This window comes from Lactuca serriola, chromosome 7 (genome assembly GCF_051521515.1).
Source record: "Lactuca serriola cultivar US96UC23 chromosome 7, Lser_US96UC23_V15, whole genome shotgun sequence".
Classification (NCBI taxonomy): domain Eukaryota; kingdom Viridiplantae; phylum Streptophyta; class Magnoliopsida; order Asterales; family Asteraceae; genus Lactuca; species Lactuca serriola.
Genome location: NC_136414.1, coordinates 5462771 through 5475546, shown reverse-complemented (window position 1 = coordinate 5475546; position 12776 = coordinate 5462771).

Sequence of the window (12776 nt, the reverse complement as noted above, 5' to 3'; positions counted from 1 at the left end):
AGTTTGCTTCGGAGCAGGCTCAGATGTCTCGATATCTGAGCATGCTCAAGAGGGACATCAGGCAGTTTTTGTCTGCGCAGAGGTGCGGGACATTGTTGGAGTTGCAGGAGGCCGCTAGGCGGCGTGAGTTAGAGATAGAGTTGCAGTTGCGTGAGCTGAGGCAGGCTCCGGTGCAGTCGCAGCCGGCGCCGAAACGGTCCAAGACCGTTGATGTTAGAGTGGGGGATCTGAGCAGTCACACTTGTGGGAAGTGTGGGAGGGGTCACACCGGGGTTTGTAGGTCCGGTGGTGCATGCCGCAAGTGCGGAAAGGAGGGGCACTATGCGAGGGATTGTCGGCAGTCAGCGCCAGTTCGGGATTTGAGGATTTGCTATCATTGTCATCAGGTTGGGCATTTGAGGGTCAACTGTCCACAGCTTGTTGCAGGACCGGTGCAGGCTCCAGCACCGGCCACTATGAGGATCACAGGTGGAGGTCAGGGTGGAGCAGAGCCCCCAAGGGCTCAGGGTCGTGCTTTTCAGCTTGTAGCAGAGGAGGTCAGGGCAGTGTCGGATGCAGCTGCGGGTATGTTCTTTGTTGATATCTTGTTATCTTGTGATTATTGTGGTGTAATGTTTATGAGCTGGTATTTTGTTTGGTTTTCGTTGTGGTATTCGTCATTATGCGGGTTGTGGTTTTGGTTATGGGTTATTGTTTTGGGAATTCCGTTGGTTATCATTCATGAGGGTTATTAGTGGAAACCCGACATTGGGTTGCAGGCCGAGTAGCATCTACTTTCTGAGGAGTGGTTAGATGCAGACTGAGTTTCCTTCGAGCAGGTTGATCGGTGTGAATGTGAGATCTCGTTGAGGTTGTTTATGCTTGTGGGAAGCAGTCCGCGTGTAAGTGTTTTCTTTGTGCAAGAGTTGTTCTGGGAGGTCGGAAATGGCGACAGGTGGTTGATAGTTAGTGCCCAAGTGGGGGAGAATTAGAGAATTCTCCGGAAGATCGACGAGTATTCGAGAGTGCTTAGCTGTTGGGTTTCAGCGAGTGTTCTGTCAGCCCAGAGTATAGGCTGATAGGAGTAAGTGTCGGGCATGCGGGGCGGGATACAGGCCTAGGGCATTTGATTGTGGAGGGCCTGGGAGCAGGCCGGGATCGAGTATGTATGATGGAGTTAGAGTTCGGAACCCCTAAAGGGCTAGAACGGTATGCATGGGAGGATTTCCGGGGGGGATAGCTCGGAATGTTGAATGCTAGTTGAGCGGTCCGGATAGACTGAAGGCCAGAAGGCGTACCAGTCAGGCTGAAGGCTCGGAGAACGGTCCAGCCAAACTGAAGGAACTGAGAGCGGTCCATATTGGCTGAAGGTTCTGAAAGAGTGGTCCAGATGGGCTGAAGGCATGGTGAGGCGGTCCAGTCATGCTGAAGACTCTGCAGGTATTATTGGATCAGACTGAGGATATGGTTTGTGTATGTTGCAGTGTGACTGCGTTAGAAGGTCTGGCCCTGGGTAGTGATCTTGATTAGTGGAGTTAGTGCATGGGCTTGAGAGTCCCTGCGATGAGAGTCAGAGTATGTGTGTTGGATGGATAGCGGATACGCTAAAAAGGGTGGTGTAGCGTTGGGCGAGCACCGCGGCACTTGTTGGAGTGGCAATATGGCCAAGTGGATTCCTTGAAAAAGGAAGTGAGAGAGGTGTGTAACTCCGAGAGGGAGTGCAAGTTCACGGAAGTGAAAGCGGCAGAGCAGAGTTATGATTAGAGTAATTCGAGTATGGTTTTTGAGCAGCGTGTTTGCGACAGTGGAATAGAAGCTCATCTGGTTTGGGATGTCTGCTGAGGATGCGGAGGAATTCCGCATATGTAGAGCCAAGAGACTCGGAAGGGATACAAGGAGAGAGCCTTGGGCTCTCAGTGTGATTCTGACCAGGGTATTGGATATGTATTAGTGGTTCATCCTGGGGGATGTTGGAGGATATCATCAGTGTAGCAGGTTTTCCTAACCTGAGGGTGCTGGAGAAAGTTCAGCATGTGTATGTGATTGCAAGAGGAGAACTTGTGGGAGTTGCTCTGAGATTGAGAATGGGTCTTTCCGTCATCGCGGAATGGATAGAGTGGGATTCGGATCGGGGATCCGATGGTTCATGGCTTTCTAAGCCCTTATGGGTCGAGTGATTGTTGAGATTTGGGGCAGTAATGCGTCATGGGTAATTCTCGGTTGTTGAGTGTGATTATCAGAGGGTACAGCCGGTGCCCGGCTCGAGACGGTGGTCAGGACACCGTAAGGAAAGAGAAAGTGTGTTTGAGTTTCAATGGGTATGCCTTGAGGGACTTGGCCCGGTTAAGGCCAGGTGGTGCGTTGTGGGAGTATCGTTGGGATTGAATTGTAGTAGGCTTCGAGGACGAAGCCTAATTTAAGTGGGGGAGAATTGTAACATTCCGAAATATCAAGAGTAGAGTGGAAAGGCTAAAAGAGTAAATTGGGAAAGAGTGACTCGGCGAGTAGAGTCGCGACTGGGCCGCGCGTTAAGTAACCGACTCGGCGAGTCAGTAAGATGGACTCGGCGAGTAGGCGCTGAGTGGAGAAAACCCTAATTCTCGGGGTTGAGCCCTATATAAAGAACATTATGTTTTCCTCCCAGCCTCTTTATCACTCCTTGAGTCCCAGAAACCCTAAAATCGTGGAGAAGCACCATTGTTGAGCAAATTAGAGCTTGGAGAGGTGGTTATTGAAGAGATCTTAGAGAAGGAGAGGCTTGGAGCAAGGGGCTTTGCTTGGATTCGAGTTTCATTGCAGTTGGGGTGTTCTTTTGAGGTAATATTTCGTCTTTAAGCTGCCATTTTCCTTGATGCATCATTTTGGGGGTATTAGAGATAGATATTTGGATGTGTTGGAGTTTAGAGGTTAGATCTGAGGTTGCTACCTCAGATCTGGAATGAAGGAGAGTTGGAATGCATGAAAGCCCCTGTGTTGAGTGTTGGATGAAGCTATCATGTCCCAAACCTTAGCCCTAATGTGCAAAATGCATAGATCTCTTTGGATTCACGTAAAGTTTGCCACTTTACGTGATGGATGAGTTGTAGGAGGCTAGATCTATGTTTTGGAGCAATTGCATGGCCTGGAATGCTTCTGAATGGATTCAGACCGGTGGTACTCGGCGAGTCACATGGGTGTACTCGACGAGTTGCTTGAAGACGAGCTGGAACTCGACGAGTTGGAAGAACAACTCGGCGAGTTGGATGAAGATGGCCTGGAACTCGGCGAGTTGTATGTACAACTCGGCGAGTAGGTTGAAGATAGCCTTGGACTCGACGAGTTTGTTCTTGGGCTCGGCGAGTCTTGTCGAAGAGTCCCAATATTTTCTGGTCGAGTCGAGAATCGGTGAGTCAAGGGATGACTCGGTGAGTTGTGTGCGAGTGGACTCAGAGTTGTTGAACTCGACGAGTCTCGGGGTGACTCGGCGAGTTAGGTCGCGGATTGAGGGAAGTTCTGAGTATGGGGACTCGGCGAGTCATTGGGTTGACTCGGCGAGTAGAGTCAGTCAGGGGTTGACTTTGACCTTGTCTTTGACCAAGGGTTGACCAGTGGTTTCCAGGGGCATTGTGGTAATTGTTGATTATTGTTTTGAGTTCAGTGCATTGGTGGTTGTCCAGTGGTGGAGATCGTATCAGTGATCGGAGCAGCTTGGGTTATCTGTTCAGTCAGCAGTTTCGAGGTGAGTTATCCTCACTATATCAACAGGGTCTAAGGCACCAAGGCCGGCCCTTATCGGATTGAGATCCGGGTAGTTGTTATTATGTTACCGCTTTGATATGTTTGCATCCTGTGGGTTAGGATGGTATATGCTAGAGACCTGATTGAGATCGGTACCCTAAGAGATAGGGAGATGCTATGCTAGTGACTTGTTAGGTCGGTATCCTGGTTAGGATGATGATATGCTATGTGATCTGTTTGATCTGCTTGTTGTCTGTGAATTGCTATATGATTGTATGTATATGTGCACATGGTTATTTGGACTGGAGTTGGGTTGAGGCGGGTCCTGCTGCGTGCTGTAGGCCAAGATACCCAGGGCGAACCGGTTGTCCCGAAGGCCCCGCGAGCGGTCCGGATAGGCTGTAGGCCCCGAAAGGGCGGACCAGACGTGCCGAAGGGTTCGAGTGTGAGCATGCCTGTCGGGACCCGAAAGATGGTGAACTATGCCTGAGCGGGGCGAAGCCAGAGGAAACTCTGGTGGAGGCCCGCAGCGATACTGACGTGCAAATCGTTCGTCTGACTTGGGTATAGGGGCGAAAGACTAATCGAACCGTCTAGTAGCTGGTTCCCTCCGAAGTTTCCCTCAGGATAGCTGGAGCCCGGGTGCGAGTTCCATCGGGTAAAGCGAATGATTAGAGGCATCGGGGGCGCAACGCCCTCGACCTATTCTCAAACTTTAAATAGGTAGGACGGTGCGGCTGCTTTGTTGAGCCGTACCACGGAATCGAGAGCTCCAAGTGGGCCATTTTTGGTAAGCAGAACTGGCGATGCGGGATGAACCGGAAGCCGGGTTACGGTGCCAAACTACGCGCTAACCTAGAACCTTATGACACTTAGATTTTATGGTGTGTGAGTCCCTATCCATGTGAATTTGTCAAAACCATAATCACAAGACAAGGTTAGTGACAAATTCAGCCTTACATGGATTGAACTTGTTAAATCTTAATTTCTTGTCACCTGGTAACACAAGGCCCACCAATGCTTCCAAGCTGTTATGCACGCAGTTTAGAACTAACAGAAAACATATGCATAGTCATTTTAATTGGCACAAGAAGTATGTCAACATGATAGGTTACAAACCTCAAGTCATGTGCTAGTGATAAAACACAGGTTTTACTCTTGATTAAATCTTGAAACTCTTTCAGGATCTTTAAGGCTCCTACTGTCCTCTTGACATATAAGTTTCCCTAGTCAAGAACCATTCCCTGACAAAACAAATATTCAAGGGATAGTGCGGATTCTTATCAAGACTAACACTTCACACAATTGGTCTTAGTTGGTCTTTGTCTCATCCAAGACATCACAACTTACCAACTTCAAATGTACAAGAGTAGAAAACATTTTACACTACATTTGATAAGTGTTTTAAACCTTACTTTATGTCACTCAATGTTACAATCCTGGAGTATAACTCTAAGAATTGTTTTGGAACGAAGTATGATTCATCTTCTTGATTTTAACCATTCCAACAATTCATGACCCCTCTTCTTAGTCATAACAAAGCACTAAGATGTCCTTAGAATATGAATTTGTGATATGGTTTCATAATCATTAAGATGATCATAAAACATGATACTAAAGTACTCTCCCATCTTTTCAGATTTGAGAAACTTTTATCTTTCTGCCTAATTTGATTCTTCTCATCCGTTGTGCCATACATTAAAACTTTTCCAATGTTATAGAATTATACTTAACCTTATAAGTATAACCATATTTACTGATCTTTAGTAAATCATGACGAATCGATCTTTATGGTGGACCTTGACCAACACACACCCAGTGTACCTAATTCCTTAGTCCTTCAATTGACTCACATATTCATGTGATCAATGAATTAGTCTCAATTTTACAAAGATGGAAATTCTCATTCATCATATAATACGGCTTGTATGATTCCAAGTTTCGATCCAATTGAAACTTGGGTGATGAGAACCTTTCCTCATTTGGTAAATTTTGACACTACCACAAACGAAAGAATCAAATCCACTTTCCAATATTGCTATTACTGGAAACATATAAGCAACAATTTTTCACAAATGCTATTGTAAGGATATTTTTAAAATAAATAAAATTAAAACCCTTTTTTTTTATTTTAAAAACTTTGCGGAAAAACTTATCCTTACAATCCATATGAAAACCTTGTTGTTATCTATTCCTAAGTAATATATCATAGCTCTTAAGCAACAGCTCAAAATTCTAATCACTGAACCATGCGATCGAAACCCATCTTCGCAATCAGAATCAACATATACTTCCTTTAAGCTTCCTATCTTTTCTTTGATTCTTAAAAACATCAACATGTGACCCACTCACATTATGTAATAAGAATCTCCAAATAGGAACTTAACAGAGTTAGACAGTGGACTTTAACTGAAGTAGAGTCAAACTTCTTGACTTGATCAATCTTATAATCTTTCAGGTAAAGATGGTAGCTTCGCAATCAGTGTCCTTCCCTTTGGCAATATAACATATGGACCCTTTGGTAATTGCACATGAGACTATCTCAGACTTAGCCTTTCTCTTTACCATTTGGTCAACCGAGTTGACTATGGCCGATCCCTTTCCATTGGGAAGAGAAATCCTTTTTCTAGATATCCAATGCTACCATTGTCAATGTCCATTTAAGGTTTGGGAAGTTGATCTTCTAGCAAAATTTGCTTTACTAGTGTTCCAAATCATTGTTGATTCCATAGCACCAAGCAAATAGATAAGATCACTAAGGGTAATGTCATAGTCTATCTCATAGTAGTCCCAAAAGGACTCACTATGTTACCAAGAAAGTGATTGAACATCCAACTTTCACAAGACTTTGACACCCAACTCTTCCGGCTTGTCAATATGTGACTTTATCTCCAAGATGAGAGCACACATAGACTATGCTTGCCAATAGGGCTTGAGTGACCTTAAACTTGTGGGTTAGGGAGAATAAATAGAGGAGGTGGAGGAAGAGAAGCATGATGTTGAGGGAAATCATCTTTAAGAGGAAAGTTTGTTCCAAGAGATTTGGGAAGATCATAGTTGTCTGAACCAGACATCTATAATGGGAGAAAATCAAGTTAGTTGATTCAAGTCCTTAATATAACACCCATTATGAAATATTAAGGCTAGGACCCAACACAATATTTTATAACTTGGAAGAGGGATGCCGTAATCCAAGCTATAAAATATTTGAAGGTAGGCGAATGACGATTCACCAATTTCCACCATGAAAAACGAAATAATTTATTAGGTTTTAATTGGATTTGAAACTCCTAGATCTTTTGAGATTCATTGAACTTTTCAACGGCATGTTTCAATCTCGATTGTGCCCTCTCAAGTTTTGTGACTGGGATGTTGAGGATCACAAAACAAGGTGTGAATAACCATACTAATTCACTTGGTACCCTTAATATTATCACCTAACCAATGTGCCGGTTAACCATACACGCTCCATTAATCTATGACAAACATTAAGTCACCCTTCGTGATCCTTACTAGTCCAAGTTAGTGTGCCAGTTAACCACACACACTCCACCAACGACTTGGTAAGGTACAAAGTGTGAATTCCATGGGCTAGCACCATGTTCACATTTTTCCTAAAGTAACTAAGATTGGGAATTAAAATATTTAGTTACTTTATAATAATCATTATACTTTTAATGAGAATTTAAAGTCATTGTCCTATCCGTTCGGCTAACGACCCTCCACCAATCAAGGAAGCGGTGGGTGAGAGTGGAAACTCATTAAGCTGCCATTTTATAGGCAACAACCTTATACCCCCCTTATAGACCGACTTCGTGCATGAGGCCTACTAACGGTAAAATGACTTATTCTTATACATATATATAATTATTAACCATTAATCTTATAATAGTATAAGGGTTGAATTTTAACTTTTAAAACTTCTAGGGTATGGAATTAAAGTTTGTGTGGGACTTTACAAATTCCAAAACTTGAGGGCAAGTTTTGAACAATTCAAAAACTTTTGGATATTCATAACTTATGAGTTTTAATTAAGTGTTTAAAACTTTTAATGAAGAGTCTCATGGAAATCCATAACTTGAGGACAAGTTCTGGAGTCCATAAAAACATTTATTAGAAAAACTCTTCAAAAGTGTAACTTATGACTTCTTAAAAAACATTTAAAAGAAAAAAATTTTGGAATTCCATAACTTGAGGACAAGTTATGGAGTTCATTCAACGTCATAAAGATCAATAATTATTCTATCAAACAATTTGCAAACAATTCCTATGATCTATCAAAACTCATAAGTTCATGAACATTCATAATCAACAACTTTCAAGAATCATATAAGCATATATAAACTTGAAACTTTGATTATAACTTTGAAATTGGTCCACCATCATCATTACCACATCAAAAACAGGTTTTATAAGTTCAAAACAGTTTAAGGTAATGATTCTAGACCAATTCCAGCACCAAAATTCGAAAATCTGCACTCAAGCCTGCCAACTCGTCGAGTGCATGAAGTGACTCGGCGAGTTGGTTGAATATACACATGGACTCGGCGAGTTTCATGAAGGACTCGGCGAGTCAGCTATGTAGAATGCAGTTTTTCGACATTTTTCAGCAATTTGCATCAAGTATTCAAGAAAACAAGCGTAGGCTCTGATACCACTGTTGGGTTTTGAGCATTATAACACTCCTAAGTGTACATGCAACCCTAATAAACCTTGGATCTATGTTTTCTCTAAAATACATGCAAATAATAATTTCCAAGGTTTACATCCTAACTAGCATGGCATGAAGAACTAGAATCATAAAACACTAGAAGAATGATATACCTTTTGATAGTGATTGATTGCTTGGAGTTTGAGAGCCTAGCACCAATAATGTGAATGCCTCAAGTGGAATCACAAAACACCACAAACTTGGAAAAACCTTGAGAGAATAATATGCTATGTAGAAATCGGCCACCACAAAGTCTCACACAACTAGTTGCCATTTCTTGCAATATGTGCATCTTTATATAGTGTGGAGGATTAGGGTAAACCCTACTAACCCATGTCTTTTCCTTTCCAAGGATCCATGGGCTAAAAGCTCCATGGATCATCCATGGACCCCCATGCATGCTTAGCCCATTCCTAATGAGTTTAAGCCCACATCATATAAAATGCAATAGCCCATGTTTAATTAGTCTTCCTTTTAATCACTAAATTAATTCATAATTAATTTAAGACTAAAACTAATTAAATAACATGACTTCATATTAATATATAATAACTTGTAATATATTAATAAATCATAAACATACTATTTTCATAAGATTATCCATATAAATTGTTCGGGTGAAGTGCAACCCAAATGGACCATGTCGGGTCGGGTCAAGTATATACCAAATAAGTTATGGACTTAGACACCTTATCCAACAGTTCCAAGCTCCTTCCTTCCTTCCACGCTTTACAACCACACAAGATGCGACAAATACTTAGAGATGCGACAAATACTTAGAGAGAAATACGTACCAAGAACCAGGTGCTACAACTTACAGTTGGGCCGAAAAGTTATGTTAATAGGTCACGAAGGCCCAATAAGCATGATTAGAGACTTTCAAGCCCAAAGATTTGAATATTTACTTGTTTTAGGTATAGTATAATTGTCGGAAAGTTTGATTGAACGATTGTTCAATTCGTAACGGCACGAGACTGGTCAGTTGTTTATAACGATATTTGGAAATATATGTATATTCAATTTTCTATTTTCATAAGTAGTAATTTGGTATTTTTGACCCAAATATCTTAATAATAAAATAATTGACTCAAAATATTGGTTTGACCTTTTCAGCTCTTCTTTAATAAAAATGACAATTTTAGTCCCTTATTTAAAAAAAGACATTTTAGGCCCTTAAACCATTTTCTTGACATTTTTGACCCATAGACTTGTTTAAGTAATGTTTTTAGCTCAAAATTTACTCTTTGGCAGTTTCAGCCCCTTCAGTAAAGAGTTTTTCAGTTAAAGTTCAAACTTTTCGCAACTTTTACAATTTTGACCCAAATTTCAAAAACTTTACATTTTTGATCCTTTTTGGAAAAAATCATTTTTAATCCCTGTAACAGTTTTGTTACACTTTTTACCCCCTGTTTTGAGAAATTTACCATTACAATCCCTTGAAAACCATATTTTCGCAATTTTTGGGCCTATGGGCCGAAAAGCCCAAAAATTGGCACATTAAGCTACAAATTACATTTCTAGTCCTTTAAAGAGTATAATATTCATAAAAAAAATATTTTTACTGTTTTGACTCTTTTGGTCCTTAAGAAAACCGTGAATGACAACTTTCAACCCAACTTTTGTTTATTTGACAAATATAGCCCAAAAATGAGTTTTATTTTGCAATATGTTTATTATCACCTTAGAGGGTAATTTTTCTTGACTTGTTTAGTGTAATATATCTTAGATCATGTTTATCTTCCTCCTTGAGCCATAGATCTCTAGATTTCTTTCATTTTTGTTACATATTTACTACATAAACACATGAAATCACATATAAGATACACATACACATAGATCTACACATTTTACTTGTATCCCCCCCCCCATAAAACTTGTGAAAACCGAAAAGAGAGGGGTATGAACTCACATTTTCTTGTTTTTTTCGATTTGAAGAAGAAAGGGAAGAGTTCGATGCTATTTTCGGCCCTAACAAGCTTTCTTGGGTTGATTTCGAACTTAAGAAGCTTCTAAGGAGTAGATCACGAAAATTGTGTGAGTTAGGAAGAAGTTTTGATGAAATAAAAAGACTAGGTTATGGATCTAAACAATAACTTACCGATGATGATGATTATTGTGGAATAACCTTCTTGAAAAGCCCTAACTCTCGAAAATTTTGAAGGAGAAGTGAAGAAGTTGTTGTGAGTTCTTGAGAGAAGCTTAAGTGAATTGTGTGTGTGTGTGTGTGTTTTTCCTTTGGCCGAGAGATAAGAAGAAGAGAAGGAGAAGAAAGAGAGGTGAAAGGATGGATGCATGGAAGTATGTAAGATTGGCATGGAAATCCCATAGGTAATAAGGAGGTGGCTAATCCTCCTAATTTCTCTTTTTTTTCTTTCTTCTTGGGCCAAGAGAGGGAGAAGAAAAAGAATAGTTTGGGCCTTTGTGTTCTTGAGTCCATATTATGGGCCCATTTTGATGATTTTCGGCCCATTTGGTCTTTGGAGATGGTTCACGGCCCAATATTCATCAAAGTATGAGTTTTATGGCCCATTAGGGCTAATTAGATTTTTTATGGCCCAATAAGGCCCATTAAAGATAAACTAGTCCATTCTAGGCTTATGAGGCCCAAAATGTTAATTTTCATGCAAATGGGTCAAATTAGGGCCCATTTAAGAGTTCTAAGCCCAAAATAGTCAAATTGGAAGCTTATTGGTCCATTAGGCCCAATAAGAAAATCCTAGTCCAAAATGGACTTAACCGGGATTTTTAGGGTTTCTAATTTTTGTTGACTATTTGAATGTTTGTATAGGTTATTTGATGGAATTTTGTTGTCATTGAACAAACACCATACATGTTTTCAAGTTTTAGCTACAATGTATCCGAATTCCTAGTTGTGACAGACTCCTTCACCGAAGATAGAGAAAAGAAAGTTGAAGATAAAAGGTTTGGGTTGGAAAGAGAGTGTTATTCTCTCGTTTTTCATTAGATGTCTTGGAAATGGTAAAAACACTCGTCTCTAGAATGACATTTGGATTGGTAATGAAAAACTCTATTCTCGGTTCCCTAGACTTTATGCTTTGGAACAGGTGAAAGATTGTTGGGTGACAGACAGATGGACTGAAACAGGTAGGGTTCGGAGTTGGAATGCCAATTCTGTGATGATAGGGGCACGACTTCTTAGCCCGCGTTGTTGATTGAGACTATTTCACATGTTATGTGTGTTGATAGGCTGGACAGCTGGGAGTGGGGTATCGATCCAGTGGAAGGCTTTACTGTTAATAATACTAGAAGATTTATTAATTCCAAAAATTTAGAGAAAGGGGTACACGAGACGAGATGATACAAGTTTGTCCCTAATAAACTTAATATTCTTGTTTGGAGAACCATCTTGGATAGATTACCTACTCGTAATAATTTGGTGATTAGGGGTATATATCTCAATTTTGTGTTATTCCCTTTATGTTTTGTTCAGATTGAAGATTATAAACGTGTTTTTGTGGAGTGTGATGTGGTAAAAGAAATATGGAGAAAAGTTCTTAAGTGGCTTGACCTTCATTTTCCCTTGTTCACAAATTTCTCGGAGATCATGAAGTAGATTGATGGTATTTCGGTTTTGGGGTTGAAATGAAGGAAGATTGAAGTAATTGTTATCACAACCATTTATGTTATTTGGTCGAATAGGAATGGCGAAATCTTCAAGACAGACAACATGAGGAAGAGTCATATTTTTGAAAGTATAGTTATTCATTCTTTTAATTGGTTTGCTGGAAGAAATAGCAAAAATTGTATTACTTGGTCTAAATGGTTGCAAAACCTTCTTCTTTATGAATCTTTGTAATTGGTTTTCCTCTCTAGCTTTTGTTAGTGTCTTTTTTTTTTTTTTTTTTTTTTTTTTTAGTAATTTGTGGTTGTTCAAAAAAATGAAGGAATAAAAGTTTGCATTTTAATATATAAAATCTTTCTATATTTTTTGTTAAAATTTGAGAAAGTAAGTTAAATTAGAAATTAAATTTCACAACGATTTGAACCCGATACTACATTTTGGAAGGTAAACAACATTATAAATTTAACCACATTATTTTTTGTCCTAAGATAAATATTGTTTTGAAATATCTTTTCCAGTCATATCTTTCACAAAATCTTTAAATAGTTTTAAAGTTAGGCGTATAAGATAGATGACAATCGGGTTGGATTCAGGATGGCAGGTTGGATTCGGGTCAGAGAACATAAACTCAACCCAACCCATATAATATATGGGTTGACGGGTTGACGGGTCACAAATTGGTAGGTTGGAAACCTCAACCCAACACAACTCATATAACCCATTTAAGTATATAGGTTTGTGGGTTCACAAGTTAATGGGTCAAACTCAACTCATATAACACGTTTA